The sequence below is a fragment of the Suricata suricatta genome, chromosome 7, assembly GCF_006229205.1.
Source record: "Suricata suricatta isolate VVHF042 chromosome 7, meerkat_22Aug2017_6uvM2_HiC, whole genome shotgun sequence".
NCBI lineage: Eukaryota > Metazoa > Chordata > Mammalia > Carnivora > Herpestidae > Suricata > Suricata suricatta.
In genome coordinates this window covers 127387714-127402725 of record NC_043706.1, presented here as the reverse complement: position 1 = coordinate 127402725, position 15012 = coordinate 127387714, and positions in this window count along the sequence as shown.

Sequence of the window (15012 nt, the reverse complement as noted above, 5' to 3'; positions counted from 1 at the left end):
TCAGAGACTGGCAAGAGAAGCAGAGACAGCACTCTGAATGCGAGCGGATGATCCCTCTGTAAATATAGAGGCTTCCTGCCCTTTCAGCAGCACCGATTCAAGCCCAGGACTGGCAGATACCTTAATTAACCATGGCGCCGTGTGGCGGCCATCCGCGAGCACCACGGCCGGCCGTCTCAGCTCTGACCTAATAGTCACTTCCCACCCCATCCTTTGATGGGACCCATGTCTTTTTGTCATGACCACGTCGTTCCGAACTAAGACACCAAGAAAATTTGGTTTAAATTACAACCCTTATATCTCTGCGGACTTTCCAACAGAATTTATGTCAACACTGAAGTTTTACTTCTACACTCGCTGTTTTTAGCGTTCGTGGTGTGAACGCATGTATGTATTTTCTTCTCTCAACCTGAGACAGCATTAGGACTTAAGAAAACCAAAGTTCTTCGGAGATTCACAAACTGAAAATAAGAATCCTTTAAATGACAAAGAAATGGAAGGTTCTTAATGCTGCATATGGGGCGGGTTCTCCCTGCAAAGACGGAAGTAAATTGCTACTCTTTTGGAACGTTTTTTTCAGGCCATCAGAGAGCGATTTCTTATGCTAGAGTAGTAATTTATGAAATGAATTCCCAGTGGCCTGAGGGACTTAATGCACCCATTAAACAGATCCCTGTTGCCTCCTCATTAGCAGTTCTTACCTGTTACCTAACGTTTCCAAGAGGCAGTAGTGAGCCCATCATAGCCCTTAAGAGCAAAATCTTATTCTCATCGGTGAGATTAATTATTGACTTCGGGGGCATATTTCCTGACTTAACAACCACTGGAAGGAAGTTCATGCTATAACCCTATCAGCCTGATCCCTCCTGGCCTCCACTCCCTCTGATAATATTTACAGCGGCTTTTGGAGTTATTGCTATAGCTTTTCATTTGGAACCGTCAATGTTTAAAAATCCTCTCCTGGCCTTCATTCCTGCCCATTAATATACCCTCCATCTATGCTGTGACATCCTCCAGAATCTTCTATCACTATCAACAGCTCTCAACCTTTGTCTACGCCTGTACACCTCCGTCAATAAGAGTGGCTCATTCAAGTGGCTGAGGTGTCAGAGTTGGGGGCAAAGAACAAAGAGTGAACACGGATGGGTGCCATGTTTAAAAGCCCCTAAATTTCTCAAATACTTTTAATATAACCATACATTCATGTACCCTCGATACCTCAAAAACCACTGATTTGTTATATCTAAGTTTACCAAAGCTACTTGTGTGAACTCAACAGTGATGTTCTCTCAAGCTCCCTGTTTCTGTCACGTTTTCTCATAAGGGTTTTAGAGCTGATACCAAATCTGCCAAGGAGGACACACAAGTTACACTTTGCTAGGCACTCACAGAGCGAATCTAATTAGCTGTGGGCAACACAAAGCAAATTATGTGTCCTCATTCACTTGTTCTAAGAAGGTATATACTACACTAACAAAAATGCATATATAATTATAGTGTACACATTAACTCATTGGTGGTAAGATGCTACATAGAATCAGGGGGGCAAATGCCACCCAAAGCTGTGTTCCCACACTGCCTGGCATGGTGTCTCTGCCTCATTACCCAATCATAAGGAGAAAGGATGTAGGCCGGGAACGGCCAGAGCAACCACTGTGAGGCCAGAGCAGCCCTGGGGGGGCTGGAAAAGGAGGTGGAGGACGTGGGCTCAGGGCAATGCAAGTCTGAGTAAGCATGCCCAGAAAGAGCGCTACGGTCTTTGGCCCCTGGGATGAGAAACATGAGTGGTGAAGAATGAAAGAAACAGTAGACCCAGTAACAGAGATTAAAGAATTCCTTTATCAATATAATATAATGTAAGGACAAATGACAGCTCTTTGAGAAACAAAAGGAAGTCCTTAGTTAAGAGTATCTGGATGATGGTTATGAACCCGCCATAACTGGTCGGAAACACTTAGGAGTTTTTTGGTGGCTTGTGTCTTTAGGACTCATGGGAGCCATACATATCCAATGCTCATATTCATCAGTAAAAGAAAAATAATAAAAATGCCTATAATTATACCAATCAGAGAAAAGAAATGTTAACTTACTGCCATTTGACCTTCCAGTATTTTTCCTACATGTATAGACCACATATATATTTTTACTAAAGTAATTCACTCTTTGAAGTACTTTAGAGTACTTATTTTATTTTATTTTCAATGTTTTACTTATTTTTGAGAGAGAGAGAGAGAAAGAGAGAGAAAGAGTGGGGGAGGGGCAGAGAGAAAGAAGGAGACAGAGAATCCCAAGCAGGGGCCACACGATCAGCGAGTGCAGAGCCCAGCACAGGGTTTGATCCCACATGTGCGAGGGCTCTGTGCTAACAGCAGCAAGCCTGATGAGGGCTTGAACTCACAAACTCTAAGATCATGGCCTGAGCACACTCAACCAACTGAGCCACTCAGGTGCCCCTTTCTCAAATTTTTTTCTAAGTTTATTTATTTATTTTGAAGAGAGACAGAGAGAGAGAGAGACAGAGAGAGAGGGACAGAGAGAAAGAGCGAGCATGTGTAGGGAAGGGGCCGAGAAAGAGGGAGAGAGACAGAATCCCAAGCAGGCTCCTCATTGTCAGCTCAGAGCCCTAAGCAGGACTCAAACTCACAAATCGTGAGCCAAAATCAAGAGTCAGATGCTTAATCGAACAAGCCACCCAGGCATTTCGTACTTTAGAGTATTTTGAAGACTTTTTTAATTTGGCGACATAATGGAACATTTTTTATTTATATTTTAGAAAGGGAAGAACAGTCAAGAGACTTATCTTCCATTTGTCAAAAGAATCAACTAATTTTTTTTCTCTAATTTTTTACTTCTTCCAAGTAAATGGCTAATTTTTTGTGCTTTTTGGTTCCACATTTTTTACATAATTATCAGGTAATTCATTCTAGAGCAAGAGAACCTTCCATAAATTTCTCCTGCTCTTCACTGTACCACTCAGTGGTGCAGAATGGCGGTAGGTTACGAACTAGTTTACGAGCAGTTTTTCATTTCAGTATTGAGCTGATGGTTCCTGCATAAAAATTACCTGTAACCTTCTGGATCTATCTTTCAAGTAGTTATGCATTTGATTTAATATGCTGGCCCAGGCATATTAGAGTCAGCTAAATATATGGATTGTGTGTGTCAGCTCTTTCTCATAAATAATAATGCTGTACTTTCTCTCTCAAAACAATTGGCTGTCACAGTGACAACTGATTGCATGAAAAACAAAGAGTCTCTTGTCATAGATCCTTAATAAGTTTTCAATAATAAAAACTAGAACTTGGTAAGCTCAAAAGCATAACAATTACATTTCTGTTGTTGTGATTATAGTCTGAATTCTCACATTAATTCCATGCTGTGTGTTTAAATTCTCTCATTCACTGAGGATTGTTGATGAGACCAGAGACGTCTTGTAGTATTTCCTTCGATATCTAGCTAACTATTGTATTGGATTTAGCAACTATTCCCTTCAGAGCCCTGATACGGCATCTGGAGAAACAGCTGTGCAGTTTCATATCGGGGAAATAGGCATGTAATGAAATGTTTATGTTTAAAACTAGATATGGATTTTATATATCCTGTTCCTGTTTAATGAATATGTTACTTTAAGAAATCATTAAGTATTTTAATGTTTAGTCATATTTTCATTTTGCATAACAAGATTTTCACAGAGGCCTATGCCACCCAGATCCCAACACACCCTGAAGACTCAAGGCAAGTGTGTTTTCTAGCACCTGCGAAGATGCTGTTTCCACAGCTCACTGGGGCAGGCAGGATCCGTGGACCCTGTTTCACACAAACAGGTGCCTCTGGACAGAGCCCTGATCCAGCCTGAAGCCTCACTCTCAGTGTAGGGCTTTGGCACCCTAGAGGTTCAAGGACGTGTTTTCACGGATTCTTAAAAAATTAAAACTTGCCATGCAAACCACAGAGAGCAAAAGCCAAAACAACTACTGTGCTTGTGTCCTGCTTTTAATTTAGCCAAGAGGGATACCCAAAACTCCTCTCCCTTCCAGAGTTTCAAAACTACTGGTTGCTGGAGATCCTCCAAGTGACAGCGGACCAGGCAGCTGTCCCAGAGTCCCACACCAACTTCGGGAGCACAGCCGATCTGGATTGGGACTCTTCCTATGAGCATATTTGTGTTGTTAGCTCTATCAAGGTCACTTTAGGAAAACATAGAACTTTAGACATAAAACTAGTTTTGTCAAAACCAGCACTGAGGACCTGTCTCAAACCATGTGCTGAGCCCATTTACTTCCCTGTGGGCACCTGAGTCCTTTCCACCTGAAATTGAACGTTGTCCCTCCCACTGCCTAGGGTTGATGTCTCCCCTCCACCTGTTCCTGGACCCCAACCTCCCCCTTCTCAGGAGCCCCGTCCCTGGATGATCTCCTCACTCTCCTTCTTGCATCAGATCTCCAACCACGCTCTGCGGATTCCTCACAACTTGATCTACCCCGGGGTGCCTGGTGGCTCAGTTGATTAAGCATCCGACTCTCGATTTCAATCAGGTCATGATCTCACAGTTCATAGATTCAAGCCCCATATCAGGCTCCATACCCCTCCTCTGCTTGTGCATGCTCTCTCTCTCTCTCGCTGTCGCTCAAAAAGAAATAAGCTTTAAAAAAAAAACTAACCAACTTTCAAAATAAAATCCACAAACCTCTCCACCCATCTCTCACCTTCTCTAGCTCTAGCTACCCCTGCATCCTCCCCATCCACAACCAGCATTTTCTAAGAGGTCGACAACAATTGCTGTCTCTTTTCTCACCTCCCACCCAGCCCTCGTAGCCATGTCACTTCTCCCCAGAGTCTGTGCTTTCCATGTCATGAGGCTGAATCTAACAGATACTCTTCATTCTTACTTTGACCCTTCTGCAGGATGTGACACTGCTAAATATTCTTTTTCACAGAATTTTCTCTTCTTTTGGTTTTGGTGAATGTCTTCTTTTGGATTTTTTCCTCTTACCTTATTCAAAGCTTCCATTCCTCACCCATTGCATAAATGTTGATGCAATGGCTATGTTCTTTCACTCATGTCCTTCTCTCTTTTTCCTCTGCACGCTATCCCTGGACCATCTTATCCAGTTCTGTGGCTTTGGTTAGTACATGCCAATTACTCCCAACTATTTCTCTCCAGAAGAGCTCATTCTCCAAAGGTGCAGACTTATGGCCCACTTCCAACCACCTACCTCACCATCATGACCTCAAACTCAATGTGTCCAAAATGGAGCTCATCACCTTTCTTGCCCTGAAAACAGACCCCATCTCTGGTGTCCCATTCATGAATGAATGCACCATTCATAGACTTGCCTGCAAGGTCATACACAATCCCTCCCTCTCCTCTCCCCCCCAACCATTAACACCTAGGAGTCATGACAAGGACCCATGTTTTTTTTCAGGGCACACTTTTGTCTAAGCAGAGCTACCTCTTCTCTCTTGCAGTTCTTAGCCTCAGGTAGCCTGTTTGGAGAGGGAGAGTGGGGGAAGAACTGGTCTTTTCCTTGACTAGAGAATGGCACGAGGCGGATGAAAATAAAAAGCCAAATTGGAGCTTTACCCCTGAGGCAGCATCTCTTTCTTGCCTGCCACTGTGACTACAAAGCCACACGTAGACCAAGCATGACCAGCATGCCAGGATGCCACTTTCCTGCTCCTACTCACCTAGATCCAGGTTAGTATTTAAAAAAATCATAGAGGCGCCTGGGTGGCTCAGTCGGTTAAGGGTCCAGCTCCGGCTCAGGTCATAATCTCATGGTTCGTTGGTTCAAGCTCCATGTTGAGCTCAGTGTTGACAGCTCAGAGCCTGGAGCCTGCTTATTTTCTGTATCTCCCTCTCTCTCTGACCCTCCCCTGCTTGCACTGTCTCTGTCTCTCAAAAATAAATTTTTTAAAAACCCATTAAAACAAATCATAGATTTGCTGCAAAAAAAATAATTCCAGGTACTTTAAAAAGTGGAGAAAATGGAAGACTTTGCTCAATATATGATTGTCAAAGAAAAAAAAGGATACAGAATTGGATATTTTTTATGAATATCCAGACCTATACTAATGTATTACCACTAGCTACAAAAATCTATTTAAATTAAAATTAATTTAATTAAATGTGATTTAAAATTGCATTTCTCAGGGCTCCTGCATGGCTCAGTTGGTTAAGCGTACAACTTCAGCTCAGGTCATGATCTCATGGTTCCTGGGTTCGAGCCCGGGCTCTGTGCTGAAAGCTCAGAGCCTGGAGTCAGCTTCAGATTCTGTGTGTGTGTGTCTCTCTCTGCCCTTCTCCTGCTCACACTCTGTTTGTATCTTTTTCTTTCAAAAATAAATAATCATTAAAATTTAAAAAATAAAATAAAATTGTGTTTCTCGGTTGTATAAGTCACATCCCAAATGCTCAGGAGTCACATATGTTATGGCTACTATATTGTACAGTGCAGAATAAAACACTTCCATCACTACGGGAAGTGCTACATGATGGTGCTGGCCTGGAGTAATAGAATTAGACAAATAAGAACGCTATATAAAGTAAAGGGAGGGAGGATATAATGGATATAATGAGAGGAGAAGGCCAGTGGTGGATCTGCAGTGAAAACAGCCTTACATTTGGCCTTAATGGTCTCAGGAGAGCGTCTCACAACAAGGAGGTCTTGGGGACGCCCAGGGAAGGACTGCTCATGAAGGCACAGGATGACAGCATTCAGAAGAGCTTGAATGATACTAGCCCTAATACTACCACCCACTGGGTTGTCCTCAGAGGACCCCACTGCCCTCTTCAACGGCCTGGGCCACAGGTATCACTGCTGAAGTCCAGGCTTTCAGAAGAGGCTGTTGGTTCTGAGCATACCAAGATGCTGCTAACAAGTATACCTAAAGTGGCCGTTTGTACATGATTGGCAATTTTATGCATTCAGCTCTCCTACTGTAACCAGAATCTTGTGTATTTGCATTCTGCTGTGCCTCATTGAGTGAAAGTGAAAGCAGTAGCCAGCACGTCAGCAGGATGCAGGTCCTAGCACTTCGAACAGTACCTGGCACACGGAAGGATTCAACACACATTTGTCACATGGAAAATACGTTGAGCATGCAAATACCATCAGTCATATACCTCAAAAAAAAAGTTTAATAATATCCAGCCTATAAAGAAAAGTATATCCTCTTAGTAAATTTAAGAATTGGAGGCCTGCTTCCAAGCTATGAAAGCTGTATCTGCCCTCTTACTCACCTTTTCAATCCTAGACTCCAGAGCCACTGGCCAATGTCCATTCTATCTACCACCAAACACCATGGAATTTTAACCCTTTAGGCATTTGCTCATGCAGCTCCCCGATCTGGGAATCCCTCCCTCCCTCAATAGTCCCAATGCGATCCATCTTTGAAGACCAATCACCTACATGATACACATCTTCTCTTTACTTCTGCTGTTAAGTACTAGGAATTTGTCTGGCACTAATGGCACTGTGTTTTCATAGAGCTTGAGTCCTATGCACATCCACTTCCTCCTACACATGGCAAATCCTTTGTTCATTCCTCCTTGGGTGCCCTTGGAGCCCAGTACAGTACTTGCCAGGCACACTGCCTAGTACTTTCTTCTCGAACCTGGGCACCTAGGAGTTGGCTGGGCCTCTGTCCATTACACAGTCTTAATAACATCTTTGTCAAACATGAAAATGAATTATGATGATGAATGCAACCAGTTATTGGTCTTTACTGCATGCAAAGCACTACAGAAATAGTTCATATAATCCCCACAGAGGTGAGGGAACTGACCCATGGCCACATGATTTAGGTGGCAGAAAGCAATTCAAATCCATGTCCAACCCCTTCCTTACCACTGATACACTGCCTTATCATCTGTAGTAGTATGGACTCATTTATTTGTTTTCACTTTGTAAACATTATTTTGGATACTATGTGAAAGATATGAATGATTATTACCCACAAATAACTTTCAATATCTGCCATATGCTTTACCATGATTATTAACTTCCAAAATTTTAGAAGCATTTTTACTACAAAGTGTAGGCCACAACCTGTTAATATTTTGTCATTTGCCAACCAGCATTTCCATCAAGAGAAATATTGGACTAAATTTTTTCTACAACTAGATAATTCCTCGGGATTATTTTTGAATAATGCAAAGAATAAACTCATCCATTCTTATACAGGTATATTTATTCTCATATAATTTTTTAGAACTGATATGATTTCACAGCTTCCTCGGTACTCCAAAGTGAGAAAGAGGAACATTGCCCAGAGCAAGTTACCCTCCTAACTTAAAGAACATTCTCTGGAAAACTGGGGATGGAAATGAACACAATATATTTGTTGCTCGGTATTATGTCCTATTTATGAAGCCACATAAATTAAATAGACACAAACTTGTCTACTAAAAACCCAACTAAGTGGTATAGTATCAAAATAATTAAACCTTAAGCAACTATTAATTTGAGTCAAAAGATCCAATGAAAAGATTAAAAAAAACTCGGGGCTTATGGGTGGCTCAGTCAATAGAGCATGAGACTCTTGATCTTGGGGTTTCAAGTTCAGCTCCACTTTGAGTACAAAGATTACTTAAAAATAAAATAATATGGGGGGCACCTGGGTGGCTCAGTTGGTTAAGCATCTGACTTTGGCTCAAGTCATGATCTTGCGGTTCTTGAGGTTCTTGAGTTTGAGCCGCATGTCAGGCTCTGTGCTGACAGCTCAGAGCCTGTAGGCTGCTTCAGATTCTGTATCTCTCTCTCTCTCTCTCTGCCTCTTCCCTGCTCATGCTCTTTCCCTCTCTCAAAAATAAATACACTTTAAAAATATTTTATATTTTTTATATTTATATTTTTTATTTTAAATATATTTTAAAAGTTTTTAAAGTGTATTTATTTTTGAGAGAGAGAGAGAGAAAGAAAGAAAGCATGAGCAGGGGTGGGTAGAGAGAGGGAGACAGAGGACCTATAGCAAGCTCTACCCTGATAGCAGAGAGCTCGATGCAGGGCTCAAACTCACAAACCGTGATCTCATGACCTGAGCTGAAGACAGACGCTTAACTGACTGAGCCACTCAGGTCCCCCAAAGATCTTTTAAAAAATTATAAAATAGTGGGGTAATAAACATCTGACAGGCAATAAACTAAATGCATGGCTCTTTCTTGTCCCTTCTTATTATCTCAGTTGTATATAAATTTACTCGATGAAGCAGGCTTTGTACAAGTGTTTTAACTTCTCCCAATGGTATGACAGAGTCAGAGGCTTTGCCTCATTCCTAATACTGCATTTAACAGGTCTATTAAATTCATAGATTGGACCTTTGTAATAGGGCACTTGATGCCAGAATATAGCCCTGGTTGGCTTCTTTTTTTTCTAATTATTAGTTGAGATTACACTATGGCTTATGATAGAAAAACACTAAACACTAGATTTACATATACATATATATTCAGTCGTTACATGCTTGTTTTGTTAACTCATTCATCAAAATTACATACAGCCGGGCTATTTTTTTTTTTTACTGAAAATGGCTACTTTGGTTTATATCAGTATTCTCTCTGGGGATTTTAAGTGTAAGTACAGATTTAATTTTTCATTCAAAAAGCACTTTTGTGCCAACCCTTTCCTCACACCTCCCAAATTCAGAAAATTGCCAAGATTTTCAGAAATATATTTACTCATTCTTGAAATGTACTTGGAAGGAGATTAAAGTATGGAAAAATAAAAGCAGATAAATAGGACTTGTGGGCTAAAAGAGATATCTGTAATTCATTTTGTTGTCAATTCCAAGAAAGAGAGAGAAAAAATAGGAAGGAGGGAGGGAGGGAGGAAGAAAGGAAGGAAGGGAGCGAGGGAGGTAGGTTTCCATAATTTGAGGCAGCAATTCTCAAAGCCATACTTTAATCAATTACATCCATCAATTATTAAAGAAACTTCTTTGTCTTAACATGTACATAAATATTACCCTGTTTTGTATTTGGTGGAGGCAATGAAATAATTTTCCAAAAGGAGTATTTCTCATGCAGACAATGGAATTTTATTCAGATAAGACTATTGGAAGTTATGGTTTGTTATGTATCCAACTGGATGGGTATGATTCTTTAAAATACAGAAGATATTAGGCAGTCTCACCCAGAGGCCCAGTAAAACTTATCTGGCCACGAAATTCCTTCCATTTAGTCATCATGGAGAATATTTCCAGGCAGTAGAAAGTACTGAGCATTGGTATAAAGCTACCTACTCTTTTTCTAATTTAAAAAGAAAAAAAGGGGAAAAAAACCCCAACTTTTAAACATTGTTACTTAAGACAAAACAGGGAGAATCAATTTGTGTAACTGAAATGCATGCAGGGGGGTTAAAAATTCCAAAATGTTAATTTTCTTCTCAGAATCCATAAGGCGATTTCAAATGACAGTTTAATACTCTTTAGGGAATGAGAGAAGAGAAAGCAATGTAAAATCAGTGTGGTAAAAATTAGTTTCCCTTTCAAGCACCTAATATATGCAATATGCTGTATCCATTAAGATCACTGGTGGCCACGGCAAGTTTTCCTCTTACAATTATAAGGACAATAGGATAACAGATGAAGTGAACTTCCTAAGGTATTTAACTCTGAGCCTTAGTTTCTTATCTGTAGAATGGAGCCATAACACTAATTACTTTACTGGGTGATTATGAGGCTTCAATGGAATTTGTATGGAACTTGATCTGACTTGTGAGTGGACTTGTGTTCTTTTTGTTTGTTTGTTTGTTTTTGTTTTTTGTTGTTTTAATAATGCCACCCAGTAGTGACTCTAGAGTTTCTTTCCTCCTGGTCTCAAGGCCCCGCCCCCTTTCCACTGTACCACACAAACACCGAGCACAAGGAATGGAGGCCTAAACTCCCGGAGACATTGAGAAACTTCAAATACTTTAACAGGATCCCGATATGTAGAGGCCAAATAATAAATTTTTAGCAGTCGCTTGGAATTCTAATTACAATATAGAGTTTCTCTTACCCTAAATGATTAGTGAGAACAAACTCCTACTTCCAACAGTAGGCAGGTATACTGTGCTCTATCCACAGCCATTATTATTCAAAATTAAAATACCCAGTGCACACACACACACACACACACACACACACACACACACAGAATATTACACAGCCAGAAAATGAGACCTTGCCATTTGCCACAGTATGGATAGACCAAGAGGATATTATACTAAATGAAATAAGTCATACGAAGAAAGACAAATACCATATGATTTCACTCATATGTAGAATCTAAAAAACAAAACAAATGAATAAACAAATTAAAGGCAGACTCAGGCCTATAAATACGGAGAACAAACTGATGATTGCCAGAGGGAAGGGGGCACAGGGATGGGGAAAACTGCTGGAGGAGAGTGGGAGATACAGGCTTCCATTTATGGAATGGATAAGTCATGAGAATAAAGGCACAGGAAAAGAATATAGTCCATGATACTGTAATACCACTGGGTGGGGACAGATGGTAGCTACACTTGCAGCAAATGCTGTGTACATAAGAGAAATTGAACCACTATGTTGAATCACCTGAAACTAATGCAACATTGTGTGTCAGCTCTACTCAAAGGTAACATTTTTTTAAATTAAAACACCCAAATAAATTATTATCATTTCCTGAGGCAAGGTACTAAATTCTATAAAACAAATAAATTTTAAATCATTGTTTAAAAACTTCCCACCAACCAGGGGTCTCCATGAAATACACATTTCAGTAAGCCAAGTGTTATCAATATGTAATAGGTGTCTACGGAATAAATCACGTAAGAGACCCACCGGAAAATAATGCTAGCACAGACTCAACTACAAGAAGAAACAAAAGACATTTTTATTCTGAGCCTGAGGCGTTCAAATTTTGTTTGAGATAAAATTACTGCTACATAATTATCAACAAGGCAGGAGGGTGGAAGGCAAAACGAGATGGGTGGGCAACACTCCCTTGGAACTTGATAGACAAGCAAGTTTCACGGATTTGAATGCACATGTCTTCACAGACATGTATGAAACCAGGCCAGAGAACAGGACGTGGAGAACTACAGCAGCGAGTGATGTAGTGGCCATGTCTGCACGTGTGCAAATGTGACGGCCAAGCCACAAAAGCCCATGACATTTCAGCTAACCATTTAATAACCATTTGAAGGAAGAATGAACTCCTGTCTGAAAACCTGCAGACAACTTCGGGTAAGATCAAGAAAGTGCCAGCATTCAAGCTCATAGACTGATTTGGATGAGATCCAAAGATGACAAGGTCCTCTGGGACTGCTACCTTGACAGTGCACCTGCTGGCCAGATGGTGACACTGTGGAGACAACAGGAGCAGGGACTTGAGGGACCTGAGCTGAAAGCGATTCAGAAGATTTGGTCTTTAAAAAAAATCATAGGATTACCTCCCATGTACTTAGTGTTCTTTTATTTTTATGTATGTCTGAATGATAAATCATAAACATCTGTGTATAAATATACCTAAGATAGTTCTTTTGAGAAGTTGAAAATAAAAGTCCTAATTGAGGGGCATCTGGGTGGCTCCGTCGGTTAAGCGTCCGACTCTTGATTTCAGTTCAGGTCATGATCTCACAATCTTGGGATTGAGTCCTGCATCAGGCTCTGGTGCCTGCTTGGGATTTTCCCTCTCCCTCTCTCTGCCCCTCCCCTGCTGGTGATCTCTCTCTCTCTCTCTCTCTCTCTTTCTTTCTCTCTCTCTCTCTCTCAAAATAAGTAAGTAAACATTTTTTGAAAAAGAAGAAAAAAACTCCTAATTGAAAACCATCCAGAAGCATTCCTTTTTGCCCATGGGCACACATTGGTGGTCTTGTCCTCTAGGGCGTCTCAGACTTGATGAAATGCAATATATTTCATACCTTCCTCACCTAGTCTAATGACCTTTCAAACACCTTCTTGTAGGACAGACCCTGCTCTTTTCAATCTGCCCTCTCCTTCTTATTTGTGATCCTTATGTTTGGTCTCATCCTAAATTTGGCCCCATTAAATACAGGTTGAGAGGACAGGCTTAAAGTTATACTGTTGAGATTCAAACTCCAGTGTTCCCAATTCATGGCTGTGTGGCCTTGGGTCAATCAACAAAACCCATCATTACCTCAGCTCCATCATCTTTAGAATGGGAATAATGACGGTATCTACCTCACAGGGTTACTGGAAAGATTAAATGATAAAATACATGTTAAGTGCCTTGAACTGTCCTGGGCACAGATCAATGTCCTTTTAAGTGTTAGCGGTTCTACTTTTTTTTTTTTTGGTGTTTATTTACTTATGTGTGTGTGTGTCTGAGAGAGAGAGAGAGAGAGAGAGCTCTCGCAAGTGGGAAAGGGGCAGCGAATTCGAAATGGCCTCCATGAGGACAGCAAAGACCCTGATGCAGGGTTCAAACTCGAGAACCATGAGAATATGACCTGAGCCGAAGCTGGACGCTTAACCAACTGAGCCACCCAGGTGTCCCAGCAATTCTACTTTTTAATGTTGTTGTTTTGTAATCAATTCCAGAATGTGAGCTCTTTTACTAACTTATCTTGAAAACAATTCAAGCTCATGAGTCCTAAACCTCTCTCCTCTGTCCCACGCCGCCCCTTCCAACCTGCCAAAGATACTGCCTAGCTGAATATGTGAAGGAGTCCTATTTCCCCAACACCAGACCCTCTATGCATTATCTTCCTTGTTAGCATGTTCACGTCCCACAAGGCCTCTTTGATGGGGTGTTATCAACCTCAGTTTTCTGGTGGTGCAACAGACTGGCAAGGATTTAGTAACCTAAGGTCGCTTGGCCACATGCCAGGGGTTGGGATTTGCATCCTGGGTCTTGTGAGTCGAAAACCTTCATGCTCTTCCCCCTCTTCCACATGAAGCATGCTCATCCGCAGGACGAAAGGCAAGGAACCTCGTCACTGGACACCTGCCAGGTTCCGCTTACATGGCAAGCAACCCGGCCAACACTCAGCAGCTCTCTGGGATTCAAACCCAGATCCGAACACCCTGGGCTGACTTTTCTTAATTTCTCCACTCTTTGTGTGTGTGTGTGTGTGTGTGTGTGTGTGTGTGTGTGTGTGTGTATCGGTTAGAAAGTAGAAGTGACCTTTAAGAAGAAATAATTATTTCCAGGGACAAAATCGTATGTTCACATATTTAAATATATCTAAAAGGGAGTGTGTCCAAAACGCAATCTAAGACAGAAATTAATGGTTATGTAGGGAAGGTATCAAAATATGTTTGCATTTTCTCTGGCAGCATACCACATGCTAGCATGGATGCCATAAATACATTAATCATGGTTTGATTATTTTTAATTGCAGGAATTGATAACTATTTTATTAGCTTTAATTGCAGGAAAAGATGATAACCCTCTCACAATTCAGATTTAAAAAAATAAGGCCAAACAAAATTGTAATTCAAATCAGTGTGTCATTTTTAGCATTTTCATCTGCCTTCACAAATTGCAATATTTAATACCTTCTGGTACAAGAAAACCTAAGCAAGTGTGTAAATTTTTATTTTATTTTGTTTTTAATGTTTTATTTTATATTTGAGAGAGAGAAAGAGAGAGAGAGCATGAGCAGGGGAGAGGCAGAGAGTCGGAGACAGAATCTGAAGGAGGCTCCTGGCTCTGAGCGGTCAACACAAAGCCTGATGTGGGGTTCGAACCCACGAACAATTGAGATCATGACCTGAGCTGAAGTCGGACACTCAACCAATTGAGCCACCCAGGCAACCCATGTAAAATTTTATTTTATAAATTATTTTCATTTATAAAGAGGCCCTGAGAACACCACCACCACACCCCAAGGTGAACTTCTGATCAAGAGAAGCCTGGTTTCCAGGGTTTTGAGGTGAAAGGCAAGCTCTCCTCCAAACACAAAGGCCCCAGGTCTCCTGAAACCAGGAAACACCCCACTAGAACCAACTCACGCAACTTCAGGGTTTGGTTTCCTTAGGCTTTAGTCCTTCACTCGTGTGTCAATGTTACTGAGCACCTGC